This window comes from Manis pentadactyla, chromosome 14, assembly GCF_030020395.1.
Source record: "Manis pentadactyla isolate mManPen7 chromosome 14, mManPen7.hap1, whole genome shotgun sequence".
NCBI lineage: Eukaryota > Metazoa > Chordata > Mammalia > Pholidota > Manidae > Manis > Manis pentadactyla.
Window position 1 is genome coordinate 5,954,284 of NC_080032.1, and position 22,962 is coordinate 5,977,245.

General features: G+C 52.0%; 1 protein-coding gene across 3 annotated transcripts in view; it reads right to left on the minus strand.

Moving 5' to 3' along the window:
• The window catches only part of LOC130680825 (immunoglobulin lambda-1 light chain-like), a 270,410-nt gene that overhangs the window by 207,787 nt on the left and 39,661 nt on the right, over positions 1 to 22,962 (minus strand). The window lies entirely within an intron of this gene.

A 22,962-nucleotide genomic window follows, 5' to 3' on the forward strand; every position in this document is an offset into this window, starting at 1 on the left:
GCATTAGGGTTGCGTTCAGCTCTATACTGATGGTCATCTGCCTCATCCCCAGGCTGGAGCCCAGAGGGGGGTCCCTGGCCGCTGTCCTAGTTCACTGCTGCGATAGCGGCTCCACCTGGGAGAACTCGGGGCTGTAGCCTCGGTCACCCCAGTCCACCCGCTGCTCCTGTGCAAGACCCTCAGTGACACACACACACACACACACACACACACACACACGGGGGCGCCCCACCTCACCCGGATGGGGGGAAATCTCCAATGCGGGTGAGGGAAGAGGAGGACACAGTCTGTGCCTGTGGGCTCAGGAAACCCACCCGGGCGTCCTGTTGCCCCTGAGTGTTGTCCGCTGCAAGACTGTCTCACCATGGATCGACGTCACCTCTTTCCTAGAGCAGTTCAGCATCTTTCCTGCCCCTTGGAGTGAGCCTAGCTCTGTCATGATGCGCAGAGGGCCCCTCGCTTCAGACCCCAACCGTCCCTCCCCATGCATGTGAGCTGCGAGGCCAGCTCTCTGCTGGAATCCCTCACACACCTGCATCCTCACACTCAGCCTCCCATCTTAGTGCCTCGCTCCTGGGACACGTGATCCTTGCCCAGCCCTGGGCACAGGAGCCTGGACGGAAGGGAACGGCTCTGCTCTGACCCTGGGGGAGCAGATTCGGTGCTGAGGATGGTCCCTGCTGGGACGGGCCCTGCGCTCTCTGCGGGGTGAGAGCCAGGAACGTCTAAATTCCTCCCTTCAAGATCACTGTAATTATGTCATGATATGTAATATTTTATTGTGTTTTAATTCCATATTCTATATATATATATATATATGCATATATCTCATCTTTATCTATGTCTCTCTCTATATAAATACAGATCTGTCCAAAGCTTGAAGTGTTATCACATGGGAACAATAGGCATCATTTCTGGTTAGGTGACTTTTTTGTTTTTATTTTTGTATTTTCCTCAGGCTTCAGATACATTGAATGAGAAATTGGAAGGAGAGTTATTAGGAATGAGAGGTTGCCTCCAGGTTAAATGAATGTATATGAAAAATAACACTTGAAAATAGACATAATCTGGGATAATGAGCAAGCGAGGGTTTTGGCCCGGTGGTCATCTGTGAGCCACTCTGGGAAGCATCTGGGTCCCAGGTGGCACAGTGGGCCTGGCACAGTGGGCCTCAGCCTCGACCTCGGCCTGGAGCCCAGAGGCAGCAGGACCCCTGCCCTGGCCGAGGCAGCTTTGGACCCCGAGAAGCGGCTGGGCCCCCGGAGCCCTGGCGCTTCGCTGAGTCTGACTGAAAGCTCAGGGGATACTAGGGAGGGCCTCCTCTCTGCCCCCATGTCCGCCATCACCCCCACACAGGAGCCACCTCTCAGGGTGCCGGCAAGTCTGGCTGGTGATCCCGGGGACGCAGAGATGGAGGGTGGCTGGGTCAGCACAGGCTGGGTGAGGGAATCTGCAAACACACACGCTCATGGCTGACGGGCAGGGACAGGGAATGTGGCTCAGGGTCTGAGCCAGAGGGGCTGATGCAGGCTGGAGGGCCGCCCCGTGTCCCCGAGGCCTGTCCCTACCTGTGCAGTGACAGAGGAGCATGGGGAGGAGAAGTCTGGGTCGAGGCCACCTGGCTCTGCAGGGTCACACAAGCTATGGAATCACCCCTCTCACCCCCAGGCAGGAACAGTGGGGTATATTGCTTCTGTAAGCAAAGAAATTCTATTTTCTTTGGAGATAAGCGTCTCCAGAACAGAATGAGCTGACAGACTATTGGGCTGGATGCCAGCAGGAAAAGAGCTAAAAAATGTGTCCCTGGACTTTGCTTCCTTTGTCCCCACTGATCCTTCTCATCCAGTGATTCAAGAGGGTGAAGAGAAGGACCCAGGCTACGGGGGAGATGCCTCAGGAATTCAGCCTGCTCGGGCCTCACTGTTAATGTCAGGATCCCAGTCCCCTCGCCCCCCAGTTTGGGATTCATCGCTGGCGACTGCCTAGGCAAGGTTTGCCTTGCATGCAGACATGCTCGCAGGGCCTTGGGTTGGGGAGGGTCTCCCCCGGGGCAGGAGCGTGGCCCTCGGGGCAGGGCTCCAATCAGAGCCACAGCGTGGTGCACCTTGTAGTGTGACATGTGAATAGGATTTGACATTGCCTTTGGAAATGCTGGTAAATTGTCCTGTTACTAAACTTCCATGAACGGCCTTGTCCTTCTCTACGTGTTTGAGAGCACAACTCACCACAGAGACAAATATTCATGCTAAAATACATCTCATTATATAAATACATCTCCATAGTGTGGGGGAAACAGTTAACCCATATGTACAGAATTTGAGAGGAGGAGTATAAGTACATTTAAAAAATAAAGAATTAGGAAGCTGAAAACAAATAGTATCAGTTTCCAAAGGTCTGTATAAAATAAATAAATGATGGGGAGGAGCCAGGATGGTGGTGTGAGTAGAGCAGTGGAAATCTCCTCCCAAAACCATATATATATTTGAAAACACAAGAAATACAACTATCCCTAAAAGAGAGACCAGAAGATACAGGACAACAGCCAGACCGCATCTACTCCTGCAAGAACCCAGCACCTTGTGAAGGGGGTAAGATACAAGCCGCGGCCCGGCGGGACCCGAGCGCCCCTCCCCCCAGCTCCCGGCGTGAGGGGAGGAGTCGGAGCGGGAGGGGAGGGAGCCCAGGACTGCCGAACACCCAGCCCCAGCCATCCGCACTGGAGCGCAGACACACAGTGCATGGGGTGCTGGATGCTAGGGAAACAGGGCAAGAAAACCTGTGAGCAGGTCCCTGGAGCCGGCGCCCCTGGGACAAAGCAAAGCAAGTGCTTTTTGAAAGTTTTAAAGCTATAGAGAACTCGCAGCTGAACAGAAGAGCCCAAGGACACTTAGCCGGGCAGCTGGGAATCCCAGGGGACTGCAGGCGCCCTAACCCCGTGGGCGGCAGTGCAGCTCGGAGGCCCCTCACACGATAAACAGCCTCCCGCCAGTTCCCCCCATTGCAGCTCTGCCATAGCCGAGCAGCAGCCTGAGAGCGGCCACACCCACAGCAGCAGGGGCAGAGCTTCTTCCACAGCAGCCGGGCAAGAATCAGAGACCCCGTCCGCGTGGAGCTGCCCAGCACAAGCCACTAGGGGCCGCCGTTCTCCCAGGAGAGGAGGGCCACAAACTAGCAAGAAGGGACGTTCTCCCAACTGACACACCAGCCAGCTCCCCACAACTGCTTCTATCGCCATGAAAAGGCAGAAGAATTTGATCCAGACCAAGATCAAAGAGACAACCTCTGAGAAGGAGCTTGGAGAGATAGACCTAACCAATCTTCCTGAAAAATAATTCAGAATAAAGGTCAGAACCATGCTGATGGAGCTGCAGAGAAAAATGTAAGAGCTAATGGACCAAGTAGAGAGGCAGACTACAGAAATAAACAATCTCTGGAAGGATTTAAAAGCAGAATGGACAGGATGCAAGAGGCCATTGATGGAACAGAAATCAGAGAACAGGAACACATAGAAGCTGACACAGAGGGAGATAAAAGGATCTCCAGGAATGAAACAATATTAAGAGAACTGTGTAACCAATCCATAAGGAACAATATCCGTATTATAGGGGTTCCAGAAGAAGAAGAAGAGAGAAAAAGGGATAGAAAGTGTCTTTGAAGAAAGAATTGCTGAAAACTTCCCCAAACTGGGTGGAGGAAATAATCGCTGAGACCATGGAAATACACAGAACCCCCAACAGAAAGGATCCAAGGAGGACAACACCAAGACACATAACAATTAAAATGGCAAAGATCAAGGACAAGGACAGAGTTTTAAAAGCAGCTAGAGAGAGGAGAAAGGTCACCTACAAAGGAAAACCCATCAGGCTATCATCAGACTTCTCAACAGAAACCCTACAGGCCAGAAGAGAATGGCATGATATATCTAATGCAATGAAACGCAAGGGCCTTGAACCAAGGATACTGTATCCAGCACGATTATCATTTAAATATGAAGGAGGGATTAAACAATTCCCAGACAAGCAAAAGTTGAGAGAATTTGCCTCCCACAAACCACCTCTGCAGGGTATTTTAGAGGGACTGCTCTAGATGGGAGCACTCCTAAGGCTAAACAGATATCACCAGTAAAAACAAAATCACAGCAAAGAAAGCAGACCACCACATACTAACTAAAGGCAAAACATAAAATCAACTACCCACAAAAGCAGTTAAAGGAAACACAAAAGAGCACAGAATAAAACACCCAACATATAAAGAATGGAGGAGGAGGAATAAGAAGGGAGAGAAATAAAGAATCACCAGACAAGGTCTATAACAGCTCAATAAACAAGTTAAGTTCAGCAGTAAGATACTAGAGAAGCTAACCTTGAACCTTTGGTAACCACGAATCTAAAGCCTGCAATGGCAATAAGTACATATCTTTCAATAATCACCCTAAATGTAAATGGACTGAATGCACCAATCAAAAGACACAGAGTAATAGAATGGATAAAAAAGCAAGACCCATCTATATGGTGCTTACAAGAGACTCACCTCAAACCCAAAGATGAGCACAGACTAAAAGTCAAGGGATGGAAAAAGATATTCCATGCAAACAACAAGGAGAAAAAAGCAGGTGTTGCAGTACTAGTATCAGACAAAATGACTTCAAAACAAAGAAAGTAACAAGAGATAAAGGAGGAGATTAAATAATGATAAAGGGCTCAGTCCAACAAGAGGATGTAACCATTGCAAGTATATATGCACCCAACACAGGAGCACCAACATATGTGAAACAAATACTAACAGAACTAAAGGAGGAAATAGAATGCAATGCATTCATTTTAGGAGACTTTAACATGTCACTCACTCCAAAGGAAAGATCCACCAGACAGAAAATGAGTAAGGACACAGAGGCACTGAACAAAACACTAGAGCAGATGGACCTAATAGACATCTATAGAACTCTACACCCAAAAGCAACAGGGTACACATTCTTCTCAAGTGCACATGGAACATTGTCCAGAATAGACCACATACTAGGCCACAAAAAGAGCCTCAGTAAATTCAAAAAGATTGAAATTCTACCAACCAACTTCTCAGACTACAAAGGTATAAAACTAGAAATAAATTGTACAAAGAAAGCAAAAAGGCCCACAAACACATTGAGGCTTAACAACATGCTCCTAAATAATCAATGGATCAATGACCAAATTGAAATAGAGACCAAGCAATATATGGAAACAAATGACAACAACAACACAAAGCCCCAACTTCTGTGGGATGCAGCAAAAGCAGTCTTAAGAGGAAAGTATATAGCAATCCAGGCATATTTAAAGAAAGAAGAACAACCCCAAACGAATAGTCTAACGTCACAATTATTGAAATTGGAAAAAGAAGCACAAATGAGGCCTAAGTTCAGCAGAAGGAGGGACATAATAAAGATCAGAGAAGAAATAAATAAAATTGAGAAAAATAAAACAATAGAAAAAAATCAATGAAACCAAGAACTGGTTCTTTGAGAAAATAAACAAAATAGATAAGCCTCCAGCCAGACTGATTAAGAGAAAAAAAGAATCAACACACATCAATAGAATCAGAAACGAGAAAGGAAAAATCACGACGGACCCCACAGAAATACAAAGAATTATTGGAGAATACAATGAAAACCTAGATGCTAACAAACTGGAAAACCTAGAAGAAATGGACAACTTCCTAGAAAAATACAACCTTCCAAGACTGACCAATGAAGAAACACAAAATCTAAACAAACTTGAATCAGTAATCAAAAAACTACCCAGGAACAAAACCTCTGGGCCAGATGTGTTTACCTCGGAATTTTTCAGACATACAGAGAAGACATAATACCCATTTTCCTTAAAGTTTTCCAAAAAACAGAAGAGGAGGGAATTCTCCCAAATTCATTCTATGAAGCCAACATCACCCTAATACCAAAACCAGGCCAAGACCCCACAAAAAAAGAAAATTACAGACCAATATCCCTGATGAACGTAGATGCAAGAATACTCAATAAAATATTAGCAAACCAAATTCAAAAATACATCAAAAGGATCATACACCATGACCAAGTAGGATTCATCCCAGGGATGCAAGGATGGTACAACATTCGAAAATCCATCAACATCACCTACCACGTAAACAAAAAGAAGGGCAAAAACCACATGATCATCTCCATAGATGGTGAAAAAGCATTCGACAAAATTCAGCATCCATTCATGATAAAAACTCTCAACAGAATGGGTATAGAGGGCAAGTACCTCAACATAATATAGGCCATATATGATAAGCCCACTGTCAAAGTCATACTGAACAGTGAGAAGTTGAAAGCTTTTCCTCTGAGATCGGGAACAAGACAGGGATGCCCACTCTCCCCACTGTTATCCAACATAGTACGGGAGGTCCTAGCCATGGCAATTAGACAAAACAAAGGAATACAAGGTATCCAAATTGACAAAGAAGAACTTAAACTGTCACTATTTGCAGATGACATGATATTGTACATAAAAAACCCTAAAGACTCCACTATAAAATTACTAGAACTGATATCGGAATACAGCAAAGTTGCAGGATACAAAATTAACACACAGAAATCTGTGGCTTTCCTATATGCTAGCAATGAACTAATAGAAAGAGAAATCAGGAAAACAATTCCATTCACAATTGCACCAAAAAGAATAAAATACCTAGGGAGAAACCTAACCAAGGAAGTGAAAGAACTATACCATGAAAACTGTAAGACACGCGTAAGAGAAATTAAAGAGGTCACTTACAAATGGAAACTCATCCCATGCTCCTGGCTAGGAAGAATTAATACCGTCAAAATGGCCATCCTGCCCAAAGCAATATACAGATTTGATGCAGTCCCTATCAAATTACCAACAACATTCTTCAACAAACTGGAACAAATAGTTCAAAAATTCATATGAAAACAAGAAAAACCCCAAATAGCAAAGCAATCCTGAGAAGGAAGAATAAAGTGAGGGGGATCTCACTCCCAAACTTCAAGCTCTACTACAAAGCCACAGTATTCAAGACAATTTGGTACTGGCACAAGAACAGAGCCACAGACCAGTGAAACAGAATAGAGACTCCAGACATTAACCTGAACATATATGGTCAATTAACATATGATAAAGGAGCCATGGACATACAATGGGGAAATGACAGTCTCTTCACCAGATGGTGCTGGCAAAACTGGACAGCTACATGTAGGAGAATGAAACTGGATCACTGTCTAACCTGATACACAAAAGTAAATTTGAAATGGATCAAAGACCTGAATGTAAGTCATGAAACCATAAAACTCTTAGAAAAAAACTTAGGCAAAAATCTCTTGGACATAAACATGAGCAACTTCTTCATGAGTATATCTCTCTGGGCAAGGGAAACAACAGCAAAAATGAGTAAGTGGGACTATATTAAGCTGAAAAGCTTCTGTACAGCAAAAGACACCATCAATAGAACAAGAAGGATCCCTACAGTATGGGAGAATATATTTGAAAATGACACATCCGATAAAGGCTTGACGTCCAGAATATATAAGGAGCTCTCACGCCTCAACAAACAAAAAACAAATAACCCAATTAACAAATGGGCAGAGGAACTGAACAGACAGTTCTCCAAAAAAGAAATACAGATGACCAACAGGCACATGAAAAGATGCTCCACATCGCTTGTCATCAGAGAAATGCAAATTAAAACCACAATGAGATACCACCTCACACCAGTAAGGATCACCACCATCCAAAAGACAATCAACAACAAATGCTGGCAAGGGTGTGGAGAAAAGGGATCCCTCCTACACTGCTGGTGGGAATGTAAATTAGTTCAACCATTGTGGAAAGTAGTATGGAGTTTCCTCAAAAAGCTCAAAATAGAAATACCATTTGACCCAGGAATTCCACTCCTAGGAATTTACCCTAAGAATACAGCACTCCAGTTTGAAAAAGACAGATGCACCCCTATGTTTATCGCAGCACTATTTACAATAGCCAAGAAATGGAAGCAACCTAAGTGTCCATCAGTAGATGAATGGATAAAGATATGGTACATATACACAATGGAATATTATTCAGCCATAAGAAGAAAAGAAATCCTACCATTTGCAGCAACATGGATGGAGCTAGAGGGTATTATGCTCAGTGAAATAAACCAGGTGGAGAAAGACAAGTACCAAATGATTTCACTCATATGTGGAGTATAAGAACAAAGGAAAACTGAAGGAACAAAACAGCAGCAGAATTACAGAACCCAAAAATGGATTAACAGTTGCCAAAGGGAAAGGGACTGGGGAGGATGGGTGGGAAGGGAGGGATAAGAGGGGGGAAAAGAAAGCAGGCATTACGATTAGCATGTATAATGAGGTGGGGGCACGGGGAGGGCTGTGCAACACAGAGAAGACAAGTAGTGATTCTACAGCATCTCACTACGCTGATGGACAGTGGCTGTGAAGGGGCATGTGGGGGGACTTGGTGAAGGGGGGAGTCTAGTAAACATAATGTTCTTCATGTAATTGTAGATTAATGATAAAAAATTTTCAAAAAGATAAATAAATAAATAAATGAGAAATACCAGTTAGTAAGAAATAACAAGGGAACGAAGGCAGGTACAGGGCCGATGCACCTACTACACGTCCCACGTGGGCCCACGGGGACCTCACAGTCGGCAGCCAGGGGCTGAGAGCGTAGCCCCAGGACCTTGCCTCAGGGGTTCCCCAGGCACTACGGGTCATTGCTGCCCCCGGGGTTGAGGGCAGGTCTGGGTGGGATCGGAGCCAGTGTGGCCGCCAGACTGTCAGGCTGAGGCAGGAGCAGCTCCCAGGCCCCCGGGAGCCCCTCGCCTGCAGGAAGGAGGCGGAGCAGCGCCCCCTGCGGGTCCTGAGTGGCGCTGCCTGACCCGGGGAGGAGCCCGCTCTGGGCGGGGCTGCATCACTCCGGGAAGCTGCGGGAGCAGGTGACCTGGGCTCCAGAGGGCCCCGTGTCCCCTGCGGTGGGTCCTTCACCCCATTCTCCTGTCCCTGGGATTGTTCGGGGACCGGGCATGGGAGGCAGAAATCGCGCCCTGTATGGGGACCCTGACACAGGCTTGTAGCCCCGGCACACCGTGTCCCCACAAATCCAGGCACCTCCTCCCCCAGGAGCAGCGTGCAGCCAGCTCCCCCCTGGTGGGCAGGGGCACTTTTTTTCAGGTAGCCCAGATTCTATTTGTTTGCACATTGTGTCGCTTGTGCGTCAGGAGCGACCACCAATGAGACTATCCTGTAATTATCAACTCAGACACTTCCTGAGCGGTTGGGCTCCATTGATTTCCTAGAAGGGCAGAATCGTTGGAGGCCATGTGCTCCCTACTTTAATATGTGCTTTTAAATTACTTATAAATGAAGACGAGACACTGAGGGCAAAACCGATGCTGGCTGTGGGCACCTAGAATGCGGGCCTCGCGAGAGCCCAGGCAGCACAGCAGAGGGGTTGGGCTCACGTCCCGGAGACCTGGAGCCTGGTGTGAGCAGTGGGCCTGTCCCCCCATGTGTGACAGTGAGGAGCGGCGTCATCCAGAACCCAGCAAATGTCCTGAGCTCAGGGAGGCATCTGAGGCCCCAGAGAAGCAGCTGGCAGCCCAGAGCCGGGATCCTAGTGAGACTGCGTGGGGTCTCAGAGGCGGCTGGGGCAGCAGAGCCTGGGGCCAGGAGCAGGGCCGTGCAGGGGGCGGGCAGGGGGCCACCTGGGTGCCCGGGGCACTGACGCTGGGCGTCTGCTTCCCTTCCCATCCCACCCAGCAGCTCAGAATGTTAGTAGGTGTCTGTGAATCTGTTTGCCTTTGAAGAACATTAAGAAAGGAGATATTTTCATTGACTGCTGAAGACGGACCAAGGTGAGAGCACGCTGCTGTTCAGTGAAGGAGGGACGGCGGGAGCCACCGCCTGGCCTGGCGCTGCTCACAGGCAGGCACATGGCAGAGATGGGCAGACGGGGGACGGGAGGGCAGGTTTGTATCTCGCTTCCCCGCGGAACGCGAGTGCTTTGCGGCCGGGTTTAGCTCTGAGACCCTGACGGTCGGCCTCCCCATCAGGGTGCAGCCTGGGGTGGGCAGGGGGTCGTGTAGAAGCAGCAGGGACCCCAGAGCCCGGTTCCTCCCGAGCCGACTCTCGGAAGCTACTGGGGAGGGCACGCTGGCTCCTCGTGCCAACAGGGATGATTTTGCCTTTGACCTTCTCACACTGGCTGTAAACCCAGAACACCTCATAAAAATAGTCTACGATAAACAATATAATACATGTGGTCATATGGTAAGAGAAAAACAATCCAGAGACAGAAATTTAGACATCTGTCAATTAGAAGAAAAATTTAAACAGGAAGCCATAAGCAACATATGCCATCATAATAAAAGTAACATAAATGAAGGATGTACTAAGAAAATTGTAGAGTTAAGTTGCACATTGAAATCATATTTTATAACGACAGAATAAAGGAAACACTCCTTGTGAATGGAACTGGGTAATGCACACATACAGAATACCTGAGACAAAAATTGAAAAGTGGAAAAGTTGTAAATGTTGAGTTCTGTAAAAATCAGTAATATGCGTACTTTCCTAAGATTTTAAATCTTGGTTCCTTCAAGGGAAAAAAATGAATAAACAGCCGGTTTTCCTTAGAAAAAGTTAAAAAACACTGTAATGCAAAAATTCGACTATGAGGCCTACAGTACAGTCAGCTTTACGAGGAACGTCAACACCCTCTCAGGGATCAGACGCTCCCAGGCTCGTCATTTCACAGACATGTGTTTTTCAAAACATATGAAATGTGGAAAACAAAAATTACAGACCAATATTATGTAATATTGCTGTAACTGTTCCCCACAAAATAGTAGCAAAGAGATTCCACAATCAGATTGATGAATTACCATGTGAGATTTTTTCCAGGTATACAAGTGTTCCAAGTGATAAACCTTTGATATAACACATCATGTTAATTGATCACCACATAAAATTATATTATCTTAACAGATCTTCAAAGAGCCTTTGATCAAATTGAAATCAAATTCCTAATAAAAAATGCAAAATAAAAACTGATGCATTGATAATATGGAAATGCACACTGTCCCCTGAACCCCAAACAGATAGGACTGTCCCACAGCCAGACCCTCAGCTAACAGTGTGGGAGAAGCGGATATTTCCACCAAGATCAGGAAGCCGCAAATGTGATCTTTAAGCCCATTATTATTCCACCTCATTTCCCAGTGTTAGACGACGCAGTTAAACAAGAGAAAACCAATGACTATATTGTAGCATTGATGAGACAGTCGAACAGTCATTCCACAGGCCCGGATGTGTGACGCGGCCTTAGATGCTCTGGTGGTGGTGCAGCAGTGAGGGAAGCAATGAGCAAAGAGAACAGACATTCAAACGAATGACTAACGGAATGGTGACACCCCTCTGGAAGCTTCTGGAACTAGGTAAATGAACCAGCATTTGATGGAGGAATCCTTAGTCAGAGCTCAGGTGTGCGGTGGCCTCAGGTGGACCCCCACCACCGCCCCTGAACTTCAGGGCAGAGGCGGTGTCCCCAGCTGGTGGAGGACGGACGCTGTCTCCCCTGGGTCCTCTGCCTTGGATGGGCTGCAGTGAGTGACGCTGAAGACAGAGGGGACAGGAGGAGCCCTCACTGCCAAGTGGGCCCCGGGAAGGACCTGGGCCCCTGGAGGTGACAGGAGCCACGGGCTGAGCCTGAGCAGGAGCTGCTGGACACCCCTTCCGCCGGGTGAGGAGGGGGTGCTGAGCTCCTCCCCAGGCTGGAGCTCTGTGCACCCCGACCCAGCTGTCACAGGCCTGGACACACCCTGCACAACCATGATGAGTCATCGTGCTGACACAGTGGAGCCTGTGGCCCTGCTCCTGCCCTGACCCGTCATGGCCTCTGTCCCCAGTGCAGTCTCCGCTGGACGCAATAAGTTCTGCTCCATTGGGGAAAATCACACAGTGTGTCATTACCAAGGGCACATTGTGGGGCCACAATACGGACGCACACTGATGTTCTAGACAAAGGTCTGTTGGTGGGTGGGCGGGGTAGTGTCTGGGCCCAGTTCACACCACAAACCCCAGGAGGTGGCTGACTTGGCAGGGACGGGGCTGCATGCAAGGTTTTGGTCCCACTTCCCCACAGGCCTGAAGCACTGTGACACCACCAAGGCTGCTGTCCAATGATGAGCAGTAATAGTTGGCCTCGTCCTCAGCCTGCAGCCCAGTGATGGTCAGGGAGCCAGAGCTGCCAGACTTGGAGCCAGAGAATCGGTCTGGGACCCCCGAGGCTCTCTTACTATTATCATAGATGAGGAGTCTGGGGGCCGATCCTGGGAGCTGCTGGTACCAGTTCACAAAGTAAGCCCCAATGTTGGAGCTGCTTCCAGTGCAGGGGATGGTGACCCTCTGGCCCGAAGACCCCGACACCGAGGGCGGCTGAGTCAGCCCAGACTGGGCCCAGGACCCTGCAAGCAGGAGAGACACAGAGACAGTGATGCTGGGGTCAGGGGACAAGAGGAGGAGGCAGGGCCCCATGTCCCCTTGTCCTGTCACCTGTGCACTGAGCCAGGAGGGTGAGGAGGAGAGGGGCCCAGGCCATGGTGGAGTCTCCCCGAGTCCTGCCTTCTGTGTCCCCGACGCTGGAGCAGAGCTGCCCCCAGCCTCCCCCTTCCCCTCTTGATGCTCTGAGAGGGGGCGGGGCCACTCATGCAAATGTGGCCCCCCAGGACCCTGACCCTCCCTGGGCCCCGGGTCAGGCCCCAGTGCCTGAGGAGCTCAGGGGGAGGTGGGGCAGGGCTGTGTGGGGCCCAGGGGAGGGCAGGTCACAGCTGGGAGCCCTGAGCAGAGGGCACAGGAGTGCCAAGTGGCAGGGCCCAGCTCTGCCCTCCCAGACCCCTCGGGATGGGCCCCGAGCGCCCCCTGGTGTCCAGGCCCAGACACACTATGTGTGACATGGTGCCCAGAGCCCAGCAGGCAGCCCCACCCCCATCGCTCTGGCCACTGTCCCTGCTTCAGGGCCAGGCCAGAAGGGCCCTGAGAGGAACCTGTACATACAACAGTGTAGATATCCCAGCAGTTCATCTTGCTGTAATTTATTTCCTGCTTAAGCTTAATCTGTAGCCGAAACTGTTCTAAGAGAGCAGAACAGTAGGTGCTGCGTCTTGGAATCTGGTGCGGGTCATGAGCGGTGTGACAAGGACTGCAAACAGTTCCCGTGATCCTTTCCAAGGCAAACCCAGAGAAGGACATACCGTGAGACTCTCGTGGCAGGACGACTTGACAAGACATAAGAGAAACTTGTAAGAGGTGATTAGTTTGCAATTGTTCAGCTTGATGAAAAACTCATCCAGTAAACATTAATGGACGGCTGTCTTTTTACTCGCTGTAACTTAATAAACGCGCGGGGGAGCGCTGACCTGGTGCTTAGTCGCCAAAGAAGTCTAAACCCTCTGCACTAAATGTCATTCTGACTCGGTTTCTCATTTTCGTGGTCCCCGACTGCAACAGGAACTACTTGCTCTGACCACACAAACGTCCCTGCTCAGGCGACTGCCAGGCTGGAGGGGACACAGCTGCTGAGTCCCCGTCAGTGAGTGCAGGGTGGCTTAGACCCCAGGCCCAGGCTCCCTTGAGGGAATGGTCCTCACTGAGCCCCAGTGTAGAGACCACAGGGCAGCCCCCACAGCGCCCCCTGCTGGTCACAGGCACATGCGTCCCCGTGGCCCAGAGCCCTCGGAGCCCAGCTGACGTCTGCAGCTCCCCGGGCCAGTCTCTGTTCATAAATCCCTGGCCAGGTTCCTGGATCCTGGGATGCCACGTGCTGCACATGAATTCTGTAGTGTTTTTCACCCTCAGAAGGAGTCCTGGTCTGCGGGTGGTACAAACATGTGCATGAAGGATGAGGCCAGCTGTCATCACCCCGAGGCGATACTACAAATACCATATCCCCTTTTGGTATATGATTTTGGGTATTCACACATGCTTAGCGTTCCATAGAACTTGTGCATTAAATTGATGAATTGCAGCTACCCTCACATGAATTGATTGGCGTTTTAGTCTCCTGTGGTTTAGGTAACTTCATTATTTTACGACTCATTAAAGTGAAAGGAGTACAATGAATCCTAAGGTTGCTCCCGTCATCCACGGAGAGATGGGTTAGCGAGAAGGCCCTTGGGTTCCCTCCCCTGGAATGTGCCCCTGGATTCCTTGCAGAAGCTTCGGACATACAGGCAGTGACTCTGAAATCGCATGTTGTCTCCTTCTGGGTCCTGAATCTGCTACAAGAGGTCGCGGGTCACCTGGTTGTTTACTGAGCAGAGGTGATGGTCAGAAATACATCACCAGGAGCACATTGCAGGTGTCACAGACCAGGCGCAGAGCGCCCCACTGCAGGCCTGCTGCCCCCACCCGTCTGCTGCAGACAGCACTGTCTGCCTCAGCACGCGGGTCTCTCTGCAGGTACGCTATGTTTCAGTGAACAAGATTCCCAGTTTTGTCTCAGATTCATCATTAATTCTTTTGTCTTTGATGCTGTTGTAAATGGTTTGATTTTTATGTTTAGTGTCTGGGGGTGGATCGCTAGAATGTACACACAACTCCATTCTGCATGTTGCTACTGAGTCCCGAAGCCCAGATGTAGTTATCAGAGCAGAAGCTTCTTTGAGTTGCTCCTGGACCCTGAGCTGAGCATGACCAGTGTTCCCTTCCCTGTCCTGCCTCCAGTGGAAAGTTTCCCTCAGAGCAGCGGTTTCTGCTGAGACGCAGGACCCAGCTGGACACAGTCAGGTCTCGCCCTCTGAGGACAGTCAGCTGTGGGCTGAGGAAGTGATGCCGGCCGTCACCCGTGAGATAGACCTGGTGTCAGCCAGCGCGGGAGTGACGCCTCGGCCCGGGACTGGGGGGAGGTTTGTGTCCCTTCCTCATGAGTCTGGGGCACTAGTGCGTCGTGGAGCTGCTGGGACATGGAGGACAGTAGTCAGCCTCCTGTTCAGGCCGCAGCCCAGGGACGTGCAGGAGCGCTGCCCCGTGGATGGAGGCATCTGTAGACCTGGAAAACGGCTGAGGACCCCAGATCCCTGATGGTTAAAGGCTGATATGAAACGGAGGACGCCTCCCTGATTCTGCTGCCACCAGCTAATCCATCAGCCACACATCGATGGCGCCACTCAGGGAGCAGGTGAGTGTGGCTGAGGATCCCAGGGATGCAGGTGGGAGGGCGGGGAGCGTGCTCAGGCCGGGGAAGGGAAACCGTAGACGCACACAGGCAGCGCTAACGGCAGGACTGCGGAGGAAGAGCTGGGATTCTGGGCCACAAGGCTGTGAGCGGCTCGGAGCTGCGTGGGTGCCCAGGCCTGACCCTGCCCGACAAGTGAGAGGGGGCAGGAGGAGGAGGGGCGGCCAGGCGGGTGGACACAGCCCTGAGCGCCAAGTTGTGGCTGGTGGCCCTGGCCTCTTTTGTCCCCATCAGGTGCCTGAAAGAGCAGGGGCTGCTCACCTACACGCTCTCCTGCTGGGGATTCTGCTCACCCTGAGCGTGAGCTGAAGTCTGGCCTTAGCTCTTCAGACAGACTGACTAGACACTCCTAGTGACACTCAGACTTTACCTCCTGGGGGTCCCGGGAGGAAGCAGCTGCTGGGACCTTACACAGGCCTGCGAGCAGGAGACCCTTCCCGGCCCAGACAGCACGCAGCTGCCGTGTCCCTGTCAGCAAAGCCAGGCACCAAACCCGCAGCCTGGGGAGTTTAAGGATTGCGCTGCGCGGGTCCCAACAGCGCCGCCTGCTGTCCACTGGACACACTGCAGCTCTGGGTGGAAACAACCCTGGGGCAGGGCGGACATCAGGTCGCTGTCACTCCACAAACACCCGTGGGCCAGGCCACCGCTGCGAGTCAAGTTACGGATATAAATTAATTGTCCGATTTATCAGAGAAGAAATGCTTCCAAAATTAAAATGCCAATGAAAAATCTACCACATAATGGACAGTGACTGTACTGGGGTACGTGGTGGGGACTTGATAATGGGGGGAGTCTAGTAAACGTAATGTTGCTCATGTAATTGTTCATTAATGATAGCAAAATAAAAATAAGAAAACAAAACTAAACAACAACAAAAAAATCCACCACATATAACGGTTTAGAGTAGTTACTAAATTTCAGTATTACAAAGATACAACTCTATCACAGTTACAGAAGAGAAGCCCCAAATCAGGAGAGCAGGAAAGTGCTACAACTGAGGGTCACCAGAGAATCAACTGTCTCTCCGACAGCGTTAAAAATGACCTTTCGCAGACGCTTCTTTTTCTTCGTGGTCTCATGCTGCCTCAGGTAAATGGAGCAGCACAGCAAGGGTTCCCTGGCCTGAGAGTGTGAGTGCATCCGAGGCGGTATTACGTACTGATTAGGTCGCCATCATCACACTAACAAGTGGCGACATGTCTGTCGGCAGAATCTGAACAAGAGGGACCTCACAGGGAGTGGCGGGGCCTCTGAATCTCACTGTTGGTTGGTGAATTTTGGAGCTGACTATTTGCCCATTATGATGGGCTGAGGGGTGACATGCAGAGGTGGACGCCCTTGGGCAGAGACTGGAGGACATGCCCATGAACCCCTGGGCAGGAGAACAGAGCTCGGGAGCTCCCTTCCCATTTCCACCCTCCTGCCCTCTCCCCTGACCCCCGAGGGCTGAGCTTCTCTGTGCACCATGTAGGGAGTTTGAGTTGCACTTCCCCATGGGTGTGAGTCACTGTGGAAATACCACCACCCATGTACAGAGCACAGAAATACTCGGCGTCGTCCTCGGGCTGGGCCCCTGTGATGCTGAGGGCGGCTTTGCTCCCAGAGATGGATCCGGAGAAGCGGCCAGGGACGCCCGAGGGGCGGTTGTTCGTGTTGTAGATCAGCGTGCGGGGAGCCCGGCCTGGGGTCTGCTGGAACCAGCTGGGGTAGTTACTTGTCGACACTGAGCCGGAGCCAGGGCCACAGGTGAGTGTGACCGTCCCTCCTGGAGACACTGACAGTGCCGGCTCCTGGGTCACCACAGTCTGAGAATCTGCCCCTGAACCAACAGGAGAGAGATGGAGGTGTTATGGAGACAAGGGTCACCCTGAGGCCCTGCTCTCATGCCCCCCAAGGCTGCAGAGTCCCCACCCCTGACCTGAGCTGTAAGCGAGGACCCCGAGAAGCAGCACCATCCAGGCCATGGTGGGACCCTCACAGGACGTGGCCTCCTCAGGCTCCTGGGCAGCAGGGAGGTGTCCTTGGGGCCTTTTCACGCCTCCCAGACCATTAGGAGGAGAAGGGGCTTCATGCAAATCAGCTTCCTCTCTGTCCCTGCCCAGGGTCACACTGATGTCCCTGGGGGAGAGCCTGAAAGAGGCAGGTGCTGGGGCCTCACAGACCAGTGGCTGCACAGCGCCAAGGACGCTGAGTGACAGGGGTGACACCTGTGGCCAATCAGCCCGCACACCCCTGGTGACCTCAATCCCAGTGTCGTGCCTGCAGAGCTGGGGGCTGAATGGGGGACCCTGTCCTCCACCGCCCTGGGCCTGTAATCTAGACCATCCCGAATCTCACCACCCCAGGGCGCAGTGCCTTCCTTCCGCATGAAATCCCTCCGTGTCTTTGCTGGGGCTGAGCGGTCCCACCTCCCCCAGCAGCGGGTCCCCTGGGAAGTCCCAGGATGCAGGCCAGGGGGATGGTCGGACACGGGTCTCTCACTGGCACACGCCTGGGCCCTGTCCCAGTAACAACAGTGGGGGCTCCAGGGCTGGGGGTGGGGACACACAGAGCTGCCAGGCTTGGGGTGCCACGTCCTTTACTTTTAGAAGCATCAATTATATGGAGGAAATTCAATGTCCTTAAAAGTTTTTAGTTGGAAAAGTGATAGGGTGGTAGAGTTATAAGATTTCTCTGCAAATCAAATATAACAGAAAAGGAACACATGTATCTCAAATCAGAAATAAAATGACAGTGCATCTGTGAAAGCTGGTGTGAGCATCCCGGGCTTTGCAGCCCCATTACCCTTTATACTGCGCTTCGCAGCCGCAGGAACGGGAGGGGCGGGCGTGGGAGTTCTCACGTAAGAACGATGCGCAGGGAGATAAAATTTAGCCTGTCTCAGGTGAGGGTAAGGCACACACTGTTCTTCCTCATGTGAGATTGAAATGAGTTGCACTCACACTGGGATCGCTGGTAAATTGTCTATCTAATACAACGTGCGTGGTGACCTTGTCCTCTTCTCACGTGAGGCCAACTCATCAGAGTAGATATTCATGCTAAACTTCATGTCATTGTACAAACACATCTCCCACAGGGTGGCGAAAAAGCGTTAACTCCTATCTACCCAATTTGATGTGAGAAGGTGTATTAACACATTTAAAAAAAGGATTAGGAAGCTGAAAACATAAACAATATGGGTTCCCATAACTCAGTATAAAATATTGAAATAATTGAGAAATACCGGACTAGTAAGAAAGAAGGGAAGGAAGGCAGGTACAGGGCCGATGCACCTACTACACGTCCCACGTGGGCCCACGGGGACCTCACAGTCGGCAGCCAGGGGCCGAGAGCGTGGCCCCAGGACCTTGCCTCAGGGGTTCCCCAGGCACTACAGGTCGTTGCTGCCCGTGGCGTCGGGGGCAGGTCTGGGTGGGATCGGAGCCAGTGTGGCCGCCAGACTGTCAGGCTGAGGCAGGAGCAGCTCCCAGGCCCCCGGGAGCCCCTCGCCTGCAGGAAGGAGGCGGAGCAGCGCCCCCTGCGGGTCCTGAGTGGCGCTGCCTGACCCGGGGAGGAGCCCGCTCTGGGCGGGGCTGCATCACTCCGGGAAGCTGCGGGAGCAGGTGACCTGGGCTCCAGAGGGCCCCGTGTCCCCTGCGGTGGGTCCTTCACCCCATTCTCCTGTCTCTCGGTGTGTCTGAAAATAGCCCTGGGAGCTCAGAGGCCCCACCATGATTGCAGTCTTGACACCTGCTCAGTGCCTGTCTACCTCCCTTCCCCCAAATTCTAGGCACGTCTTCCACCAGTCGGCACCCCTATACCACCCTCAGCCCAGACCCTCCGTAGTGGGCAGGGGGAGGTTTCCTGAAATTATACAGATTCTACTGGCTCATTTGTTGAGCCTTTTGTGAATCTATCAACTATGTTCATAAGTGAGATTGTCCTGTAATGATCAAACCTGACACTGTTCCGGGTGGGTCGGGGCCCACTGATATGCTAGGAGAGAATGAGTGTAGGCTATATGTTCTGTATTATAATATATATTTTTACTTATTTTAAACAAAACCTCAGACACTGTGATGACAGAATAAGCACCATCTGACACAGGATCCTGGAAGGAGGGTCAGAATTAGCAGAATGAATGTGGTGACGACCACCTGTGCCCAATGGCAAGAAGAAAAGGCAGATTCCCAGCCACTTGTGCTCAGTTCCCCGACAGTCCTGTGTGTCTACGGAAGGGACAGGAGGACCCTGGGCCAGCGTAGTGCAGCCCCAGAGCTCTGCTGACTGCGGCTGATTCGCAGGCATTGGGACAGGCCCTCCCCAGGGGTCTCCTGACAGAGGCCCAGGTAGCCCTGCAGGTGATGTTTCTTCTGACAAATTCATTGTTGTGTGACTGCCTCCTCTTTCCCTGAACCTCAGCCTGGGCCGTGATGCCCTGACTCGGTGGAGGGTGCAATAGGACACAGAGCTGGGGCACATGGACTTCTAGGGGCCCAAGTGCAGGGAGTCACACCTCAGTGGGGACACTGCCTGCCAAGCGATGCAAAAGCCACTTGAACATTCTCCATCGAGCTGGGCTGGCCCAGACCCCTGAGCTCTGCGAGTCAGTCCTGCAGCGCCCCCAGTCGTCCAGCCCACGTCCCACCACGGCCCTCCTGGGGGACCTTCTGGTTCCTGCAGGGGTGGCTTTCTGCTGGTGCCATAGGCAGCAGAACGGTCAGGTCCCCTCTTGTGTTTGGGGCATAGACAGTAATATTTTCCAGGTCACTAATGATGTCCAGACAACCGAATGACAACCTTCTATTACCAGATATTGAAAGGTTACCTGTTACTAGAATTTCCTTCTCCCTTGTCCCTGAGTTATTACCAGCATAACCGCCTTGAACCAAGCAAGGCACAGGCTCAAGGCGGCACCCCACAGGCTGATGACTCGCCCTGGTTTCCCTCCAAGTCTGATTCATTTGGTCGTTGCTGTGGCTGTTGGGTGCTGTGAGGGTCTCCTGTTGGGTCCCCCGGCTCACGTTGCACGTGGCCTAGTTTCTGTGCCTGTGTTTGCTGTGAGACAATAATATCCCCGCGGAGAACATGTCCTCATTACTTCTGCAGTTTCTCATTTGCCCAACCATGTTATCCTGGAAATACTTATTTTCTTTCTCTCTGCTAAATTATTCTTACTCTCCTTTTAAAAAATGTTCTCATTATGATGTAACAGGATGTCAGTATGAAGGGCCTGTCATCCCATTTTAGGGCTTCTTACTCCATTTCTGGCCCCACATCCCTCATGGCCTGGTCTCCACTTTTCTGTAGCCTTGATAAAGTTAATTTGTGGAGAGACCAATGGATTGAATAGGCCTGGAATGTGTAAGTTCTAGGTTCAAAGGAACTGATATTTATCCAGTTTCCTCCCAATGAAAGACACAGAGGGAAAAATGTGAGAGGTCAGAGGGGGTCAAGTGGAGAGAATAGGAGCCGGCAGGTCTGAGGGCCTCGTTCTCACGGGAGAGGGTCTCCCAGCGCCTGGAGAAGGGGGTCCCTGAGAGACAACGCCAGGGAAAGGGAGGGCCCAGCTTCTGGAAGGGGTCTGGGGCCAGGGAAGGAGCAGCAGAGCCGGGCCCGAGCAGAGCCACGCAGGTGGGGGTGGAGGGCCACCTTGTCTGTTGCCCTGGCGAGCGCCCCTGGGCCCTGAGGCGCCCTCTGCGTCTGCCAGGTTCAGTTCGTGGGGAAGGTGGGGAGAGGGGCTCCGCCACCCAGGTGAGGAGAGCAGACCTGCAGCGGAGCCCAGTCCCGCTCTGCCCCCTCCAGGCCGTGACCTCTGGGTGGAGGATCTGACGCAGGATAGATGCCCAGTTAGACTGGAATCTCGGATAGACTCCATTCCCCAGGGGCAGTTACCTAGAAGGTTCTTGCGTATTTCTCTCAACTCAAACTGACCTGACTTTGCAGTGCTTCCATTGGCTGCACCTGGTGGCCCGTCCCCAAGTCACACGCACACCCTCCCCATAGCGGGTTTCCCTCCCCACAGTGAGAGTGATGGCAGAGGGGTCGTCGGGAATAAATAGGGTTGCACACCTGAGCACATAAACAACAGCAGCTGCTGTCCCTGCAAACCCTCATGAGGGTCCCCGTGTGTCACTGTCACCATCCACTCCGGGGACGACAACAGGCCAGGACAGGCTGCAGAGGGAGGCAACCCTTCACGAGTCCTCATGTGGCACTGAGGCCATGCGTTACCTACTGTCATCAAAAATAATGACACATTCTTATTCAGTCTCCGGGAAGGACCTGGGCCCTTGGCACCGGCAGGAGCCACAGACCGAGCCTGAGCAGGAGCTGCTGGGCGCCCCTCCCGGCTGGTGAGGACGGGGTGCTGGGCTCCTCCCAGGGCTGGAGCTCTGTGCACTCCGACCCAGCTGTCCAGGCCTGGACACACCCTGCACAACCCTGATGAGTCCTGGTGCTGACACAGTGGAGCCTGTGGCCCTGCTCCTGCCCTGACCAGTCATGGCCTCTGTCCCCAGGGCAGCCTCCCCTGGACCCAGTAAGTTCTGCTCAATTGGGGATAATCACACAGTGTGTCATTACCAAGGGCACATTGTGGGGGCAAAATAAGGGTGTGGACAGACGGTCCTGACAACATTCTGTGCGGTGGGTCTCATAACCCAGGTTACACAAAAAAAACAAGGAAGCAGCTGACGTGGCAGAGGACGGGGCTGCGCAGAAGGTTTTGGTCCCCCTTCCCCACAGGCCTGAAGCACTGTGACACCACCAAGGCTGCTGTCCAATGATGAGCAGTAATAGTCGGCCTCGTCCTCAGCCTGCATCCCAGTGATGGTCAGGGAGCTGGAGGTGCCAGACATGGAGCCAGAGAATCGGTCCGGGACCCCCGAGGCTCTGTCACTATCATCATAGATGAGGAGTCTGGGGTCCAATCCTGGGAGCTGCTGGTACCAGTTCACAAAGTAAGCCCCAATGTTGGAGCTGCTTCCAGTGCAGGGGATGGTGACCCTCTGGCCCGGGGACCCCGACACTGAGGGCGGCTGAGTCAGCCCAGACTGGGCCCAGGACCCTGCAAGCGGGAGAGACACAGAGACGGTGATGCTGGGGTCAGGGGATAAGAGGAGGAGGGAGGTCCCCCGTGTCCCCCCAGACCCATCCCTGTCTCCTTGTCCTGTCACCTGTGCACTGAGCCAGGAGGGTGAGGAGCAGAGCGGCCCAGGCCATTTTGGAGTCTCCCTGAGTCCTGCCTTCTGTGGCCCCGACACTGGAGCAGAGCTGCCCCTAGACTCCCCCTTCCCCTCTTGTGGGCTGCGAGGGGCGGGGCCGTGCATGAAAATGAGGCCCCCAGGACCCTGACCCTCCCTGGGCCCCACCCCAGATCAGGCAACTATGCCTCAGGAGCTCATGGGGAGGCAGGGCGGGGTTGTGGGGGTCCTGGGAAGGCAGGTCACAGCTGGGAGCCCTGAGCAGAGGACACAGGCAGTGGCAGGTGGCAGGGACCAGCTCTGCCCTCCCAGACCCCTCAGCCCTCAGGATGGGCCCCGAGCGCCCCCTGGTGTCCAGGCCCAGACACACCACGTGGACATGGTGCCCAGAGCCCAGCAGAGACAGCCCCTCCCCCGCCGCTCTGGCCATGGTCCCTGCATCAGGCTCAGGCCAGGAGGGCCCTGGGAGGATCCACTTGCCCTGACCATACAAACACCCCTGCTCAGGGGCCTCTGCCAGGCAGGGAGGA